This window comes from Saccopteryx leptura, chromosome 4 (genome assembly GCF_036850995.1).
Source record: "Saccopteryx leptura isolate mSacLep1 chromosome 4, mSacLep1_pri_phased_curated, whole genome shotgun sequence".
NCBI lineage: Eukaryota > Metazoa > Chordata > Mammalia > Chiroptera > Emballonuridae > Saccopteryx > Saccopteryx leptura.
Genome location: NC_089506.1, coordinates 70,336,516 through 70,349,055, shown reverse-complemented (window position 1 = coordinate 70,349,055; position 12,540 = coordinate 70,336,516). Strand labels below are relative to the sequence as shown.

At 38.0% G+C, this 12,540-nt stretch overlaps 1 pseudogene; it reads left to right on the top strand.

Annotated features, from left to right (window-relative positions):
• The window catches only part of LOC136404174 (small ribosomal subunit protein eS19-like), a 164,964-nt pseudogene extending 156,877 nt beyond the window's left edge, over positions 1–8,087 (top strand).
• The last annotated feature ends 4,453 nt before the right edge of the window (positions 8,088–12,540 follow it).

Genomic DNA, 12,540 nt, shown 5'->3' with positions numbered 1-12,540 from the left:
GTCGCCCCTGGTGGGCGTGCCGGGTGGATCCCGGTCGGGCACATGCAGGAGTCGGTCTGTCTCTCCCCGTTTCCAGCTTCAGAAAAATACAAAAAAAAAAAAAATGTATAAGGCAACATTTAAAAAAGGCAAATGAATGTTCTTGTTTCTATAAATTGGTTGTTTAACAAACATGATTTTAAGTTAATAAAACTAACTGGAACTAATTTCATTTGTTGGAGAAAAAAAAACTCACTCCCAGGGGTCAGCAAGCATGAAAACAATCCACTACTCAAAGGGTAAGGATCCTTAGACACATTCTGTTAGAATGGCAAACTCATAGCCTCTTGCAACTCATTTGTCTCTTAGTGTGTTTGTTCAGGCGAGTCTAACATGGCAAACCACTTCTTCATCAGTATTTTTGGAAATATTTTCAATTTTACCATCCTCAGGAAAATTCCCACCTCTTTTCAAGGATTCCTACACTAAACCCAGTCTCACACCCTCACTCCTTCCCTGAAGGGAACAAGAATGTAAGCTCCAAATTCCCAGGGAAATTCTTCAGAATATAATCAGAAGAGAGAATTCCAAAATAATGCTTGCCGTTACTGCTGTGAAGTATGCAAACAACTTTTGCTTATACAATACTTTTTAATCCAATTGACGTTACAGTGAAACTCCAGCTCCAGAATCTCTTTCTACAGGAGCATTTCACTGCAAACCCCAAATGCTGTGGACACGCTACTCCACAAAAGGAATAAATTAACTATTGAATCTTATACTGGCAGTCCATGAAGCACATTCGGTTTCTAAAAAAACACACTACCTGAAAGTTTGTGTCAGTTTATAATAAAATACATTAAACTGTCACCTTGAACTAAAAAAATAATTATTTGTAAGCTAACAGACCAAGTGTATCTATTTTGAACAAGAAAAACAAGAAAAAGGAGATGAGTTCAATTGTGATTTCTCAGTTTACATAGAAACCATCAGAAAGAAAAGAAATAAGGAAGTGAAAAATATGAAATATAATAAATCGTGTATATGGACAAACTGTAGATATTTCTGTGTTTTCTATTCATGTCATTGATTTTAGTCTTATAATCAAAGAAAAGTTAGGAAACACGTGGGTTTAAAATTGAGGTCTAAAATAACTAACTCTTGCTGTCAAATGGGTAAAAATTAGGTGATTTTGGTGAAACTGTACAAATCATTAATACAGAATACAGTTGGTAATTTAATTTACTAATTTCACTTGTATTTCAAAAAGAATGGATAATAATAATAATGATTTGTGGAAGTTTATAACAAAAATTATTTAGACAAGCTTAATAAAATAGAAAAATAAGAACTTAAAATTATAGTTAGCAGACAAGTCATGTTAACTATGAGGACTATCTAGCATTATTACAAATAATCAACAAATTTGGCTGTGTCTGTTGAACCAAGATAGAAAAGATACATGATATATCTCATGTTCATTATCTCAAAGAGAAATACCAATTTCTTCAAGGTTACAATGTATTTGTGGACACTAAATCTTTAAAAAATATTATCAAGTAGAATCTTCCACAAAAGTCCATTACTTTTTGTTGTTGTTGTCATCTGCTTATAACTGCAGAAATATTCTTTTTCATATAGCTTTTATTAGTAACATATCTCAAAACTTATGGCTATTATATAAATATAAAATTTATCGAAGGTAATTTATTAGGAACTATGACAACATAGTCAATGCATTAGCTTTCTGGTGGCCTGACTTGGTTAAAGACTAGAAAAAGCATGTTACTGAGACTGCACTTTTTAAATATCATGTCTCTTCAGGCAAGTTTAGCATAAAATTTAAAAAGATGATTATTGACATTTATAACAACCAAAACAGTCTGGGTGCTAAGATACCATGTTGTTTACTACAAGCACAAACAACAAGTAACTGTCAGAATTTCTTTCTATTCCACCTACTTTAAAACAAGTATCACTTGTGGCTCCATGTCTCTCAAAGAGTGAAATCAAGTTGGCTCCTCTAATTTCTCTTTTGTGTGAGTCCAGAACCCTCTACACATTTCCTGCAATTTCTGGTATTTCTGTCTTTTCCATTCCCATCTGGGTCTGCTGCCTTGGTTTGACCCTGCATTATCTTACAGGGAAAAGTCCTTCAGCCTCATGATTTGTGAGTTAGTAAGTTGGCTCCACTGAGAGTAACAGACAGGGAGAGCCTCACTCCCCACAGAGATTTGTCAGCCAACTGTCCTGGCTCCTGCTCACAGCCACTCAGGGAACACACCCTGACAAATGCCTCATTTCACACAAATGTCTCTAGGCATTGGTAGCTGAATGCTCCAGCCAGTAGTTCTAGCAATGCCTAACATCTGCCTTAGATTGTTTCTGCCCTTCAGGAAAAGTTCAGTTCTTTCAGGAACTGCATACCTTACTCCCGGGCTCCCCATCCTGCCATTTCCTACACTGAGGAATCACTTTACTTGTTATCACATGATGGTATAGAATCCGAATCTTACTTTCAGACATAGTCAATATTAAATAGTGCACCCACAAAAGGCTGTAAATACCTCTGAAACTGCAGTTTAAACATTTGGGTTTAACACTGAGGTAGAACACAAGACAAATGCCTGCCTGCACAGGATCAGCCCTGCCCCATCATGTGTCTGAAAGTCTAGTGTTCATGGGGGAGATATGCTTTTGATTTCACTTTACAGTGAACATTCAGTCTAGACAGGAAGATTCAAATAGCCTAGACAGGATCTTAAAATGTGAGCCAAGTGTCACTAGGCCTTCCTGCCCTGTGGGTATTAGATCAGCAGCTATTAAACAAATCTTGAACAAACAAAACCAAATTACAACTCACTGAAGTCAGTGTAAACAAAGATGAAAACAACTATATAAAACATTTCATGTGTCGGCCCTGACCGGTTGGCTCAGTGGTAGAGCGTCGGCCTGGCGTGCGGAAGTCCCAGGTTCGATTCCCAGCCAGGGCACACAGGAGAGGCGCCCATCTGCTTCCTTACCCCTCCCCCTCTCCTTCCTCTCTGTCTCTCTCTTCCCCTCCCGCAGCCGAGGCTCCATTGGAGCAAAGATGGCCCAGGCGCTGGGGATGGCTCCTTGGCCTCTGCCCCAGGCGCTAGAGTGGCCCCAAATGGGCAGAGCATGGCCCCCTGGTGGGCGTGCCAGGTGGATCCCAGTCAGGCGCATGCAGGAGTCTGTCTGACTGCCTCCCCGTTTCCAGCTTCAGAAAAATAAAAAATAAAAATAAATAAAAAATAAAACATTTCATGTGTCTACGGAAGTTTTTTTTTTAACTTAGACAATTAATTTTAATGGAATGACATTGATCAACTAGGGTACATAGATTCAGAGAAAACATCTCCAGGTCGTTTTGACATTTGATTATGTTGCATACTCATCACCCAAAGTCAAATTATCTTCCATCACCTTCTATTTGGTTTTCTTTGTGCCCCTTCTCTACGCCACCCTCTCCCTTCCCCTCCCTTCCCCCTGGTAGCCACCACACTCTTGTCCATGTCCATGACTCTCAATTTTGTGTCCCACCTAAATATGGAATCACACAATTCATAGTTTTTTCTGATTCACTTATTTCGTTCAGTATAATGTTATCAAGGTCCATCCATGTTGTTGTAAATGATCCGATGTCGTCATTTCTTATGGCTGAGTAGTATTCTATAGTGTATATGTACTACTTCTTCTTTATCCAATCATCCATTGACGGGCTTTTTGGTTCTTTCCATGTCTTGGCCACTGTGAACAATGCTGCAACGAATATGGGGCTGCATGTGTCTTTATGTATCAATGTTTTTGAATGTTTTGAGCAATCCCAGTAGAGGGATTGCTGGGTCATTTGGTAATTCTATTCTTAATTTTTTGAGGAACCACCATACTTTCTTCCATAATGGTTGTACTACTTTACATTCCCACCAACAGAGAATGAGGGTTCCTTTTTCTTCACAGCCTCTCCAACACTTGTTATTACCTGTCTTGTTAATAATAGCTAATCTAACAGGTGTGAGGTGGTATCTTATTGCAATTTTGATTTGCATTTCTCTGATAGCTAATGAAGATGAGCATCTTTTCATATATCTGTTGGCCATTTGTATTTCTTCCTGGGAGAAGTGTCTGTTCATGCCCTCTTCCCATTTTTATATTGGATTGTTTGCTTGTTTGTTGTTGAGTTTTGTAAATTTTTGTATATTTTGGATATTAGACCCTTATCTGTGCTGTTGTTTGAAAATATCAACTCCCATTTAGTTGGCTGTTTGTTTTGTTGTCAGTTTCTCTTGCTGTGCAAAAGCTTCTTAGTCTGATGTAGTCCCATTCATTTATCTTTGCCTTCACTTCCCTTGCCTTTTTAATCGAATAAATAAAGTATATGTAAATTGTAAAAATTATTATTATACATGTTTTTAGAAGAGTTTCTGGCACATAATTAGCTCTCACTATTATTAGTATTAGCATTAGTATTAGTATTATTAGTATTAAGCAAATAAGTATCTACTGTGTACACGCACAGTAATATATGCTAATGAATCAATAGAAAAATAAGTTCCTTGACTTCATGGGGTTTGCAAACTAGAAGGGAAAACAAATGTTACAAAAAAAGATGTGTTGGATATTATTAAAAGAATAAATATATTTTTCATCATCAGAATTGAATTTTTTTATTTTGGAAAAAATACTGGTGGACTTTGAATTTTCAGATGCCTCTGGGCCCCATCTTAGAAATGGCAAAGGTAACTTCTGAGATTTAAGGTAGTCTAGAATGTTTAATGTTCAGAAAAAGTAGCTGTTTGGCATCTTGTCTAAAATTATAGGTTAGGTAGTCTGGGCCTCAGAAGCGATTATGTCAGCAAAAGAGATAAATCAGATTAAATTTGTGGTGGTTAACAAAAAAGTAAATTAATTCTTAAATAAATTTAATTTTATTTTATATATCTTAGAGGAGGCCAAATATATGACAAAGAATTCATAGTTTAAAAAAAACTTGAAGCATACATCAAAAATATGGATCACTGGGCAGATGTATTCAATAATTAATTGGATAAATAAAACAGTGAACTACAGAAGAGATATTTTGGGAGGGGGAAATACTAGTCTCTTTTTTTTTTTTTAAAAAGGTTTTTTTTTTTGTTTGTTTGTTTGTTTTTAATTTTTATTTATTCAATTTTTTAGAGAGGAGAGGGAGAGAGAGAGAGGAGAGATGGAGAGACAGAGAGAGAGAAGGGGGAGGAGCTGGAAGCATCAACTCCCATATGTGCCTTGACCAGGCAAGCCCAGGGTTTCAAACCGGCGACCTCAGCATTTCCAGGTCGACGCTTTATCCACTGGGCCACCACAGGTCAGGCACTAGTCTCTTAATATACAAAACTTTTATGAAGGCTTTCATTTCCAGATAGTTCTAGATTAGCCTGCCCATTGCCAACAATTATAAAACTGCAAAAACCATATGAAGCAACTGTTTACAGCTGCTTGAAACAGTATGCAAATAAGACTCTTTGAAGTCTAGAGAAAAAGAAAAAGTTACTGGAGAAATGTGAATTAACTGGATATTCTAGAGGCTCCTCAATGCTAAGAGATATAGAATTTGAATCAGCAGGAGTGTAGGGACTTTGATTAACACTCTAGGTATTCTGGGTCCCCAGAAACTCCTTGTGTAAAGAATAAGGAGCTATTGTGCTCCTAGGGAAAGGACTACTTTAGCTATGTCATAACAAGAAAAAAAAATAGCATCAAAAAGATCAAACTGATTTTAACTACCTAGAAAAATAAAAATTCAACAGTCTTTAAAATAATAAAGTGAAACTCAAGCCTCAATAGTAGAATGCAATGTACAACACCCAATCAAAGCTAGCTAGACATAGGGTTTACTGAACTAAAACAGGAAAAAATACCAGTAAATAGAAACAGACCCAGAGATAGAAGAAATATTAGAATTAACAAAAAATTATTTTATAATTAATTTAATAAATCTATACACATATATAAAAGAAAGATGGACGTGAGTGTCCATAGGGACAATATAAAGAGAAATTAAAAGTATAAAAATTAGAAATCTTCGCCCTGGCTGGTTGGCTCAGGAGTAGAGCATCGGCCCAGCGTGTGGAAGTCCCTGGTTTGATTTCCAGTCAGGGCACATGACCATCTGCTTCTCCACCCCTCCCCCTCCCCTTCTCTCTCTTTTTTTTTCTCTTTCCCTTTCTCCCAGTCCCACAGCCATGGCTGAGATAAGCAAGTTGGCCCCAGGCACTAAGGATGGCTCCCTGACCTCGCCTCAGGTGCTAAGCAACAGAGCAACATCCCCAGATGGACAGAACATCAGCCCCAGACAGGGGTTGCCGGGTGGATCCCAGTCTCTTCACACCTCCCTGCCTTTCACTTGAGAAAATAAAAATTAGAAATTCTTGAATAAGAATTATAATAACTGAAATAAAAAATTCACTACATAAAATTTTAAAGACAGCAGTAGAAAAAAATAGGGAACTTGAAGACAAAACAGTAAAAATTATCCAAACTGAAGTACAAAGAAGAAAAAATCCTGAACAAAAAAAATGAACAGAGACGTTCGACACAATATCGAACGTCTAATACATACATAAAATCACAGAAAAAGAGAAAGAGATATTGAAATAAAATTTTTTTTAATAATAATGGCTGCAAGATGCTGTATTATGGAGTGGTACATCTGAAACCTATGTAGTTTTATTAACCAATGTCACTCCAAAAACTTCCACTTAAATAAATAAATAAATAAAGTTTGCAAATGTTCCAAATTTGATGAAAACTATCAACCAACAGATTTAAAAAGCTTAACAAAACCCCAACAGAATAAATACAAAGGGAAAAAAATACCTAGGAACATAACAGTCAAATTGCTAAAAAACAAAAATAAAGAAAACAAAATGAATAATTGGAGCTTGAGGAAAAAAATGCTAAATGCCACATGTTGACTCTTCTTAAAACAAGAACAAAAAGAGTCTCTATGCTTTTTAAGGATGTGTTGACATCCGGAGAATGAAATTACCCAATCTCTATCTTGCATATATAAATACATTCTCTGTAAAGGGGAATTATATGCAAACTAAAAGTAAAGCATAAACTTTGTTAAGATTCCCAGATGAGTCAAGACCAAGTTGTCCATCCTGTCTTAATATTATGGCATAACTTTTGGAAGGCATTATTGTTTTTTAAAGTATCTACAGGTAAATTTCCTTTCACCCTTTGCTTTAACCCAGGGAAACTATTGTCTAACCATAAGAGAATGATAATGTAGTGCATGGTTGAACCACATCCTGTGATGGACAGCTGGATTGTTATACACCATTGCAAAGAATGTTTCAACGGCATCTGTAATAACATATGAAGGCTTTTATTATCATCTTAAGTTGAAAAAAAACAGGATATATGGTTATATGTATATAACATAGTTACAAATATTTTAGGGGGTAATTAATATATATAAGAACACTAAAAAGAAAAACAATGCTAGTAGCAACAGTTTGTGTTTGTGTGTGCCTGTGTATGTGTATGACTTTTTCACTTTCTATTTTAGAGCTTAAGGTCTTCTATTATATATAATACTATCCCTTTTTCCCCTGGCTGGCTGGCAACAAGGAGACCTTAGAATGCCTGTACCCACTGTAAGATGTCAACCAACAGGTGTTCATCAGAGCGCTCACAGACTTCCTGGAAAAGTCCAGGAAGCTAAAAGTCCCTGAATGAGTGGACACTGTCTACCTGGCCAAGCATAAAGAGCCTGCTCTCTACAATGAGAACGGTATCTACATACAAACTGCATCCACAGCGCTCACTTGTACCTCCGGGGCAGCCCTAATGTCCACTCTATGACTTCCTCTATGTCCTCCTGGGGGAAGAGCAGAGAAACAGTGTCATGCCTAAGCACTTTAGCAGAGGCTCCCAGAGAGTGGCCTGCTGGTCCTCCAAGCCCTGAAGGGGCTGAAAATGGTGGAAAAGGACCAGGATGGGGCCCCAAACTGACTCCTCAGTGACAGAGATCTGAACAGAATAGCCAGACAAGTGGCAGTTACCAACAAGAAACTTTAGAGCAAATGAGGTTAGTTTAATCAATTGCTTCATTCGTTAAACAACAACAACAAAACCCATAATACTTAAAAGAAATTAAGCAGACTGTCTTGGGAAGTACTATGTCCTATCACAGAATTAGTTGAAGGTATTTGTCCATCACCCTGTAATAAAGAGAATGCTTTTACTGAAAAGGGGGATGTATGTGAGAACCGAAGGCCTCCCAATTCTGCTATTCCATAACTCTATGATTTTGTATTTCAAAATTTATAAGTAATTTGTTAGTTGAAAAAATATTAACTATTTTGTTCTATTTTAAGATTATAGACCAGTTACTTTTTAAAGAGAAAATATTTTATAAAACACAATTTTCAAAATCCCAAAGACAGGCCCTGGCTGGTTGGCTCAGCAGTAGAGCGTCGGCCTGGCGTGCAGGGGACCCGGGTTCGATTCCCGGCCAGGGCACACAGGAGAAGTGCCCATTTGCTCACTCCCCCCCCCCTCCTTCCTCTCTGTCTCTCTCTTCCCCTCCCGCAGCCTAGGCTCCATTGGAGCAAAGATGGCCCGGGCTCTGGGGATGGCTCCTTGGCCTCTGCCCCAGGTGCTAGAGTGGCTCTGGTCGCGGCAGAGCGACACCCCGGAGGGGCAGAGCATCGCCCCCTGGTGGGCAGAGCGTCGCCCCTGGTGGGCGTGCCGGGTGGATCCTGGTCGGGCGCATGCGGGAGTCTGTCTGACTGTCTCTCCCCGTTTCCAGCTTCAGAAAAATACAAAAAAAAAAAATCCCAAAGGCATTCCTGGGATTTAGCCATGCCATCTTTATGTAGTTGTTTCAGAAACATTTTCATTGTTAATAGCAGCTTTTTTTTTTTTTTTTTTTTTTTTTGCCCATTAGTTAGGTTGTCAAAATCTTTTCATAATAAAGAGATTCTTTCTTTATTTTGAAATTTAATTTAATAAGGTGACATTGATCAATAAGGTCCATAGGTTTCAGGTAAACATTTCTATAGCATTTGAACTGTTTATTGCATTGTGTGCCCATCACCCAAAGTCAGATTATCTTCCATCATCATATATTTGTTCCTCTTTACTCCCATCCCTCCCATCCCCCACTTCTTGGTAACCATTTAACTTTGCTGTATGTCCATGAGTCTCAGTTTTATATCCCACCTATGTGTGAAATTATATAGTTCTTAGGTTTTACTTATTTGCTAACTTCACTTAGTATAATGTTCTCCAGGTCTATCCATGTTATAAATGCCAATATACTATAATTTCTTATGACTGAGTAGTATTCCATTGTATATATGTACAGCATATATGCAGTGCTACATTTTTTAAAGTTAATTCTTCATAGTCAAATCGTTGGACAATTTTTTCCCTCATTAATTAACACCCAGTTCTAGTCCAGCTGATAGTCCAGCAAGTAGAAAGTGTCTGTGTATTAAATTAGCTGGCCTAATAATAGATTTGGTTTGGGTTTACTCAAACAACTGAAAATATCTGTATTAATTCAACCAATTTGAACATATGTTAGGTTTAATCAAATAGTATATATTCAACCAATAAATTAATCTATATATTGATATATAGTCAAACTTGGTCCTTTGTCTTAAATATGGACTGTACCCTGAAAGAAAAGCCACTGAGTCACTATGGTAGAATCAATATTGATGCCACTTGTAAATCCCCTTGACTGGGGACAATATACCTATCTCTCTAAGAGACCAATCAACTAGCTACTTAATGGTAAATTGCATGCATCAGACTTCTCCCATTCTGGAAAGGGGAGAGATGCATTCTGACCTGAATTAACACACACAGTATGTGTCTGCCCTTCTTGCCCACAGGGTCTCAGCCACTACCACTCTCCAGGAACTCACAGAATGTCTTCTCTACACACATGGAATTCTACATAATCTCACTCCAGATCAACAGACCCACTTTATGGTCAAAAAGGTATGGCAGTGGATATGTATACATGGCATATTCAGTCCAACCACTTTTTGTATCATCAAGGAGCTACTATCCAAATACAGTAATGAAACAGCCTCTTACAGATACAAATGATTTGCCAGCTTGATGATAATGGGAGGATAAGTGCTAGCTGTCCTGCAAGATATGGTAAAATCCTTAAAACAAGGTCCATCCCATGGTGTTTGTCTCCAATAGAACACAAGTACTGGAAAGCTGGGAGTAGCCCTGCTCACCATCACTTTTAGTGACTCACTTGAATAATTTGTGCTTCTCATTCCATATACATTTACAGTTTCTGGGTCCTAATTACAAAATAGGGAACATTTCTACCCAAAATACACAATAAAACTCCAACTAAACTCAAAGTAATGGCTGCCCTTAGTCACAATGGGATTTTTTTATGCCAATAGTCCAGCAACTATGAAAAAGAACTAATCTAACAGCAAGGAAAATCAACCCTAACCATCATGAGGAAGTAGAACTACTACCTAATACAGGTATTCAGGACATAAATGAATAAGTCTGCCACGTCTGTTGGAGCATCTCTTGATGCATCCATGCCTATTTGTGACTATAATAGGCAAGTATAGGAACCACAGTTTCAAAAAGGCCTGGCTTCTCAAAGACAAAATTTTTATCAACCCCAAAATCGAGTCACCTAGACCAATCAGAAGTGCTAGTAAGGGTGGCAGGAATCAGAAAAGAGTGGTCGAGGAGGCAGATGACAAGTATCAATTAGGACATTTGTACCAATTACAGGAGTGGGAGCTGTAATAGATCCCTCCAACCTTCCTCTTATGTTTCCCCAGGAACTGTGATCAGGGCTCTGTATGATTAGAGTGAATTTATGTGAGAAGCAAGTGGGCCTGAGCAGTGCAAGGGGTAGACTGTGGTGAATGCTGGTTTGATGCCCCACCCAGATCCTCTTAATCACACCTGGGCACTCATTTTTTCCAGCTGCTGTGAGTGTTCACAACTAAACTCCTGGCACGAAGCAATCCTTCTGCTAATCAGAGCTACCTGTACCAATGTCCCCTACCCTCAACTCATATACAGCCCTCAGCCTATGACTGGCTGAAAGCAGGTTACTAAGTATTGGTATGCTTGCCTCAAAGCCTAACCACTTCTTAGTCCACCTCCTGTGGATTTTTACCTGAGCCCCCAACATTGCTAGCTCTTTCCTCTTCATCCATCTTGCTTCACCCTCAACCTCACCAATTTCTCAGAGGAAATTCATCCTCAATAAATCATGTACCATGATTACAATCAACTACCCTATTGAAGCAGTGGCAACATTCAAATAATTTAACAACTGATTCTCTGCCCTAATAACCATTTTAAGTATAAAAAAACAATATACAGAAAAGTAGTTTATTATTTCATGCATTTAATATTTAAATAAGAACAATAAAAGAGGTACACAGAACTAGATTATGTTATAAGAGTTTTAAAATAGTAATGGAAAAATATTAAATAATACCTGACAAAAAACAATAAAATGTTATTTAAGATATTTCCAGCCTGACCAGGCGGTGGCGCAGTGGATAGAGCGTCGGACTGGGATGCAGAGGACCCAGGTTTGAGACCCCGAGGTCACCAGCTTGAACGCGGGCTCATCTGGTTTGAGCAAAAAGCCCACCAGTTTGAACCCAAGGTGCTAGCTCCAGCAAGGGGTTACTCAGTCTGCTGAAGGCCCGCAGTCAAGGCACATATGAGAAAGCAATCAATGAACAACTAAGGTGTTGCAACGCGCAATGAAAAACTAATGATTGATGCTTCTCATCTCTCTCCATTCCTGTCTGTCTATCCCTGTCTATCCCTCTCTCTGACTCACTCTCTGTCTCTGTAAAAAAAAAAAAAAAAAGATATTTCCATATTGCTTCTTGATTGGTCCTCAATTGCAATTATTTTCACCTATGCATGGAATGCACATTACTATGGTGCTTAGAGTACACTGTTGCTCAGATGAATGTTAAAAAACAGGAAGGAATGTAAATTTGTGATTCCACATTGGATGGCTGTCCAGGCACTCACCTTAGAGAGAACTCTGATTACAAGTGCCATTTTAACAACCAGTTTGCTGAACCCAACAAAAAATTAGGTATCGTTTCTGCTGAACTGGTATGAACTGGCTGAATCCCACCACTGTACTGAAGGCTCTGCTCTGAAAAAACTAGAACTAAAAAAATCCCAAATTTGATTGTTTATAAGAATCAATTAAATCTTATTGTTTATAAGAATCATTTAAATATTCTTTGGCCCTACTTCCATAAAAGTAAAGTATAGTTAACCCAGGATTTGGAATTTTAATAGTCCAGGGGTCTACTGACCACTCTTTGAGGTGTACCCTGTGGACTGTCAGTATGCACTGTTTACAAAGAAAATCTAGAAGCATCACTGACACAGCAATATTTCCAATCACTGCACCTGGGAACAAGTTTCTCTACAGTTACTTTCAGAGCTTTTATATTCTAACACATAACAAACCCCTAACCTCAACTTTTTACTACGGCTTTCACT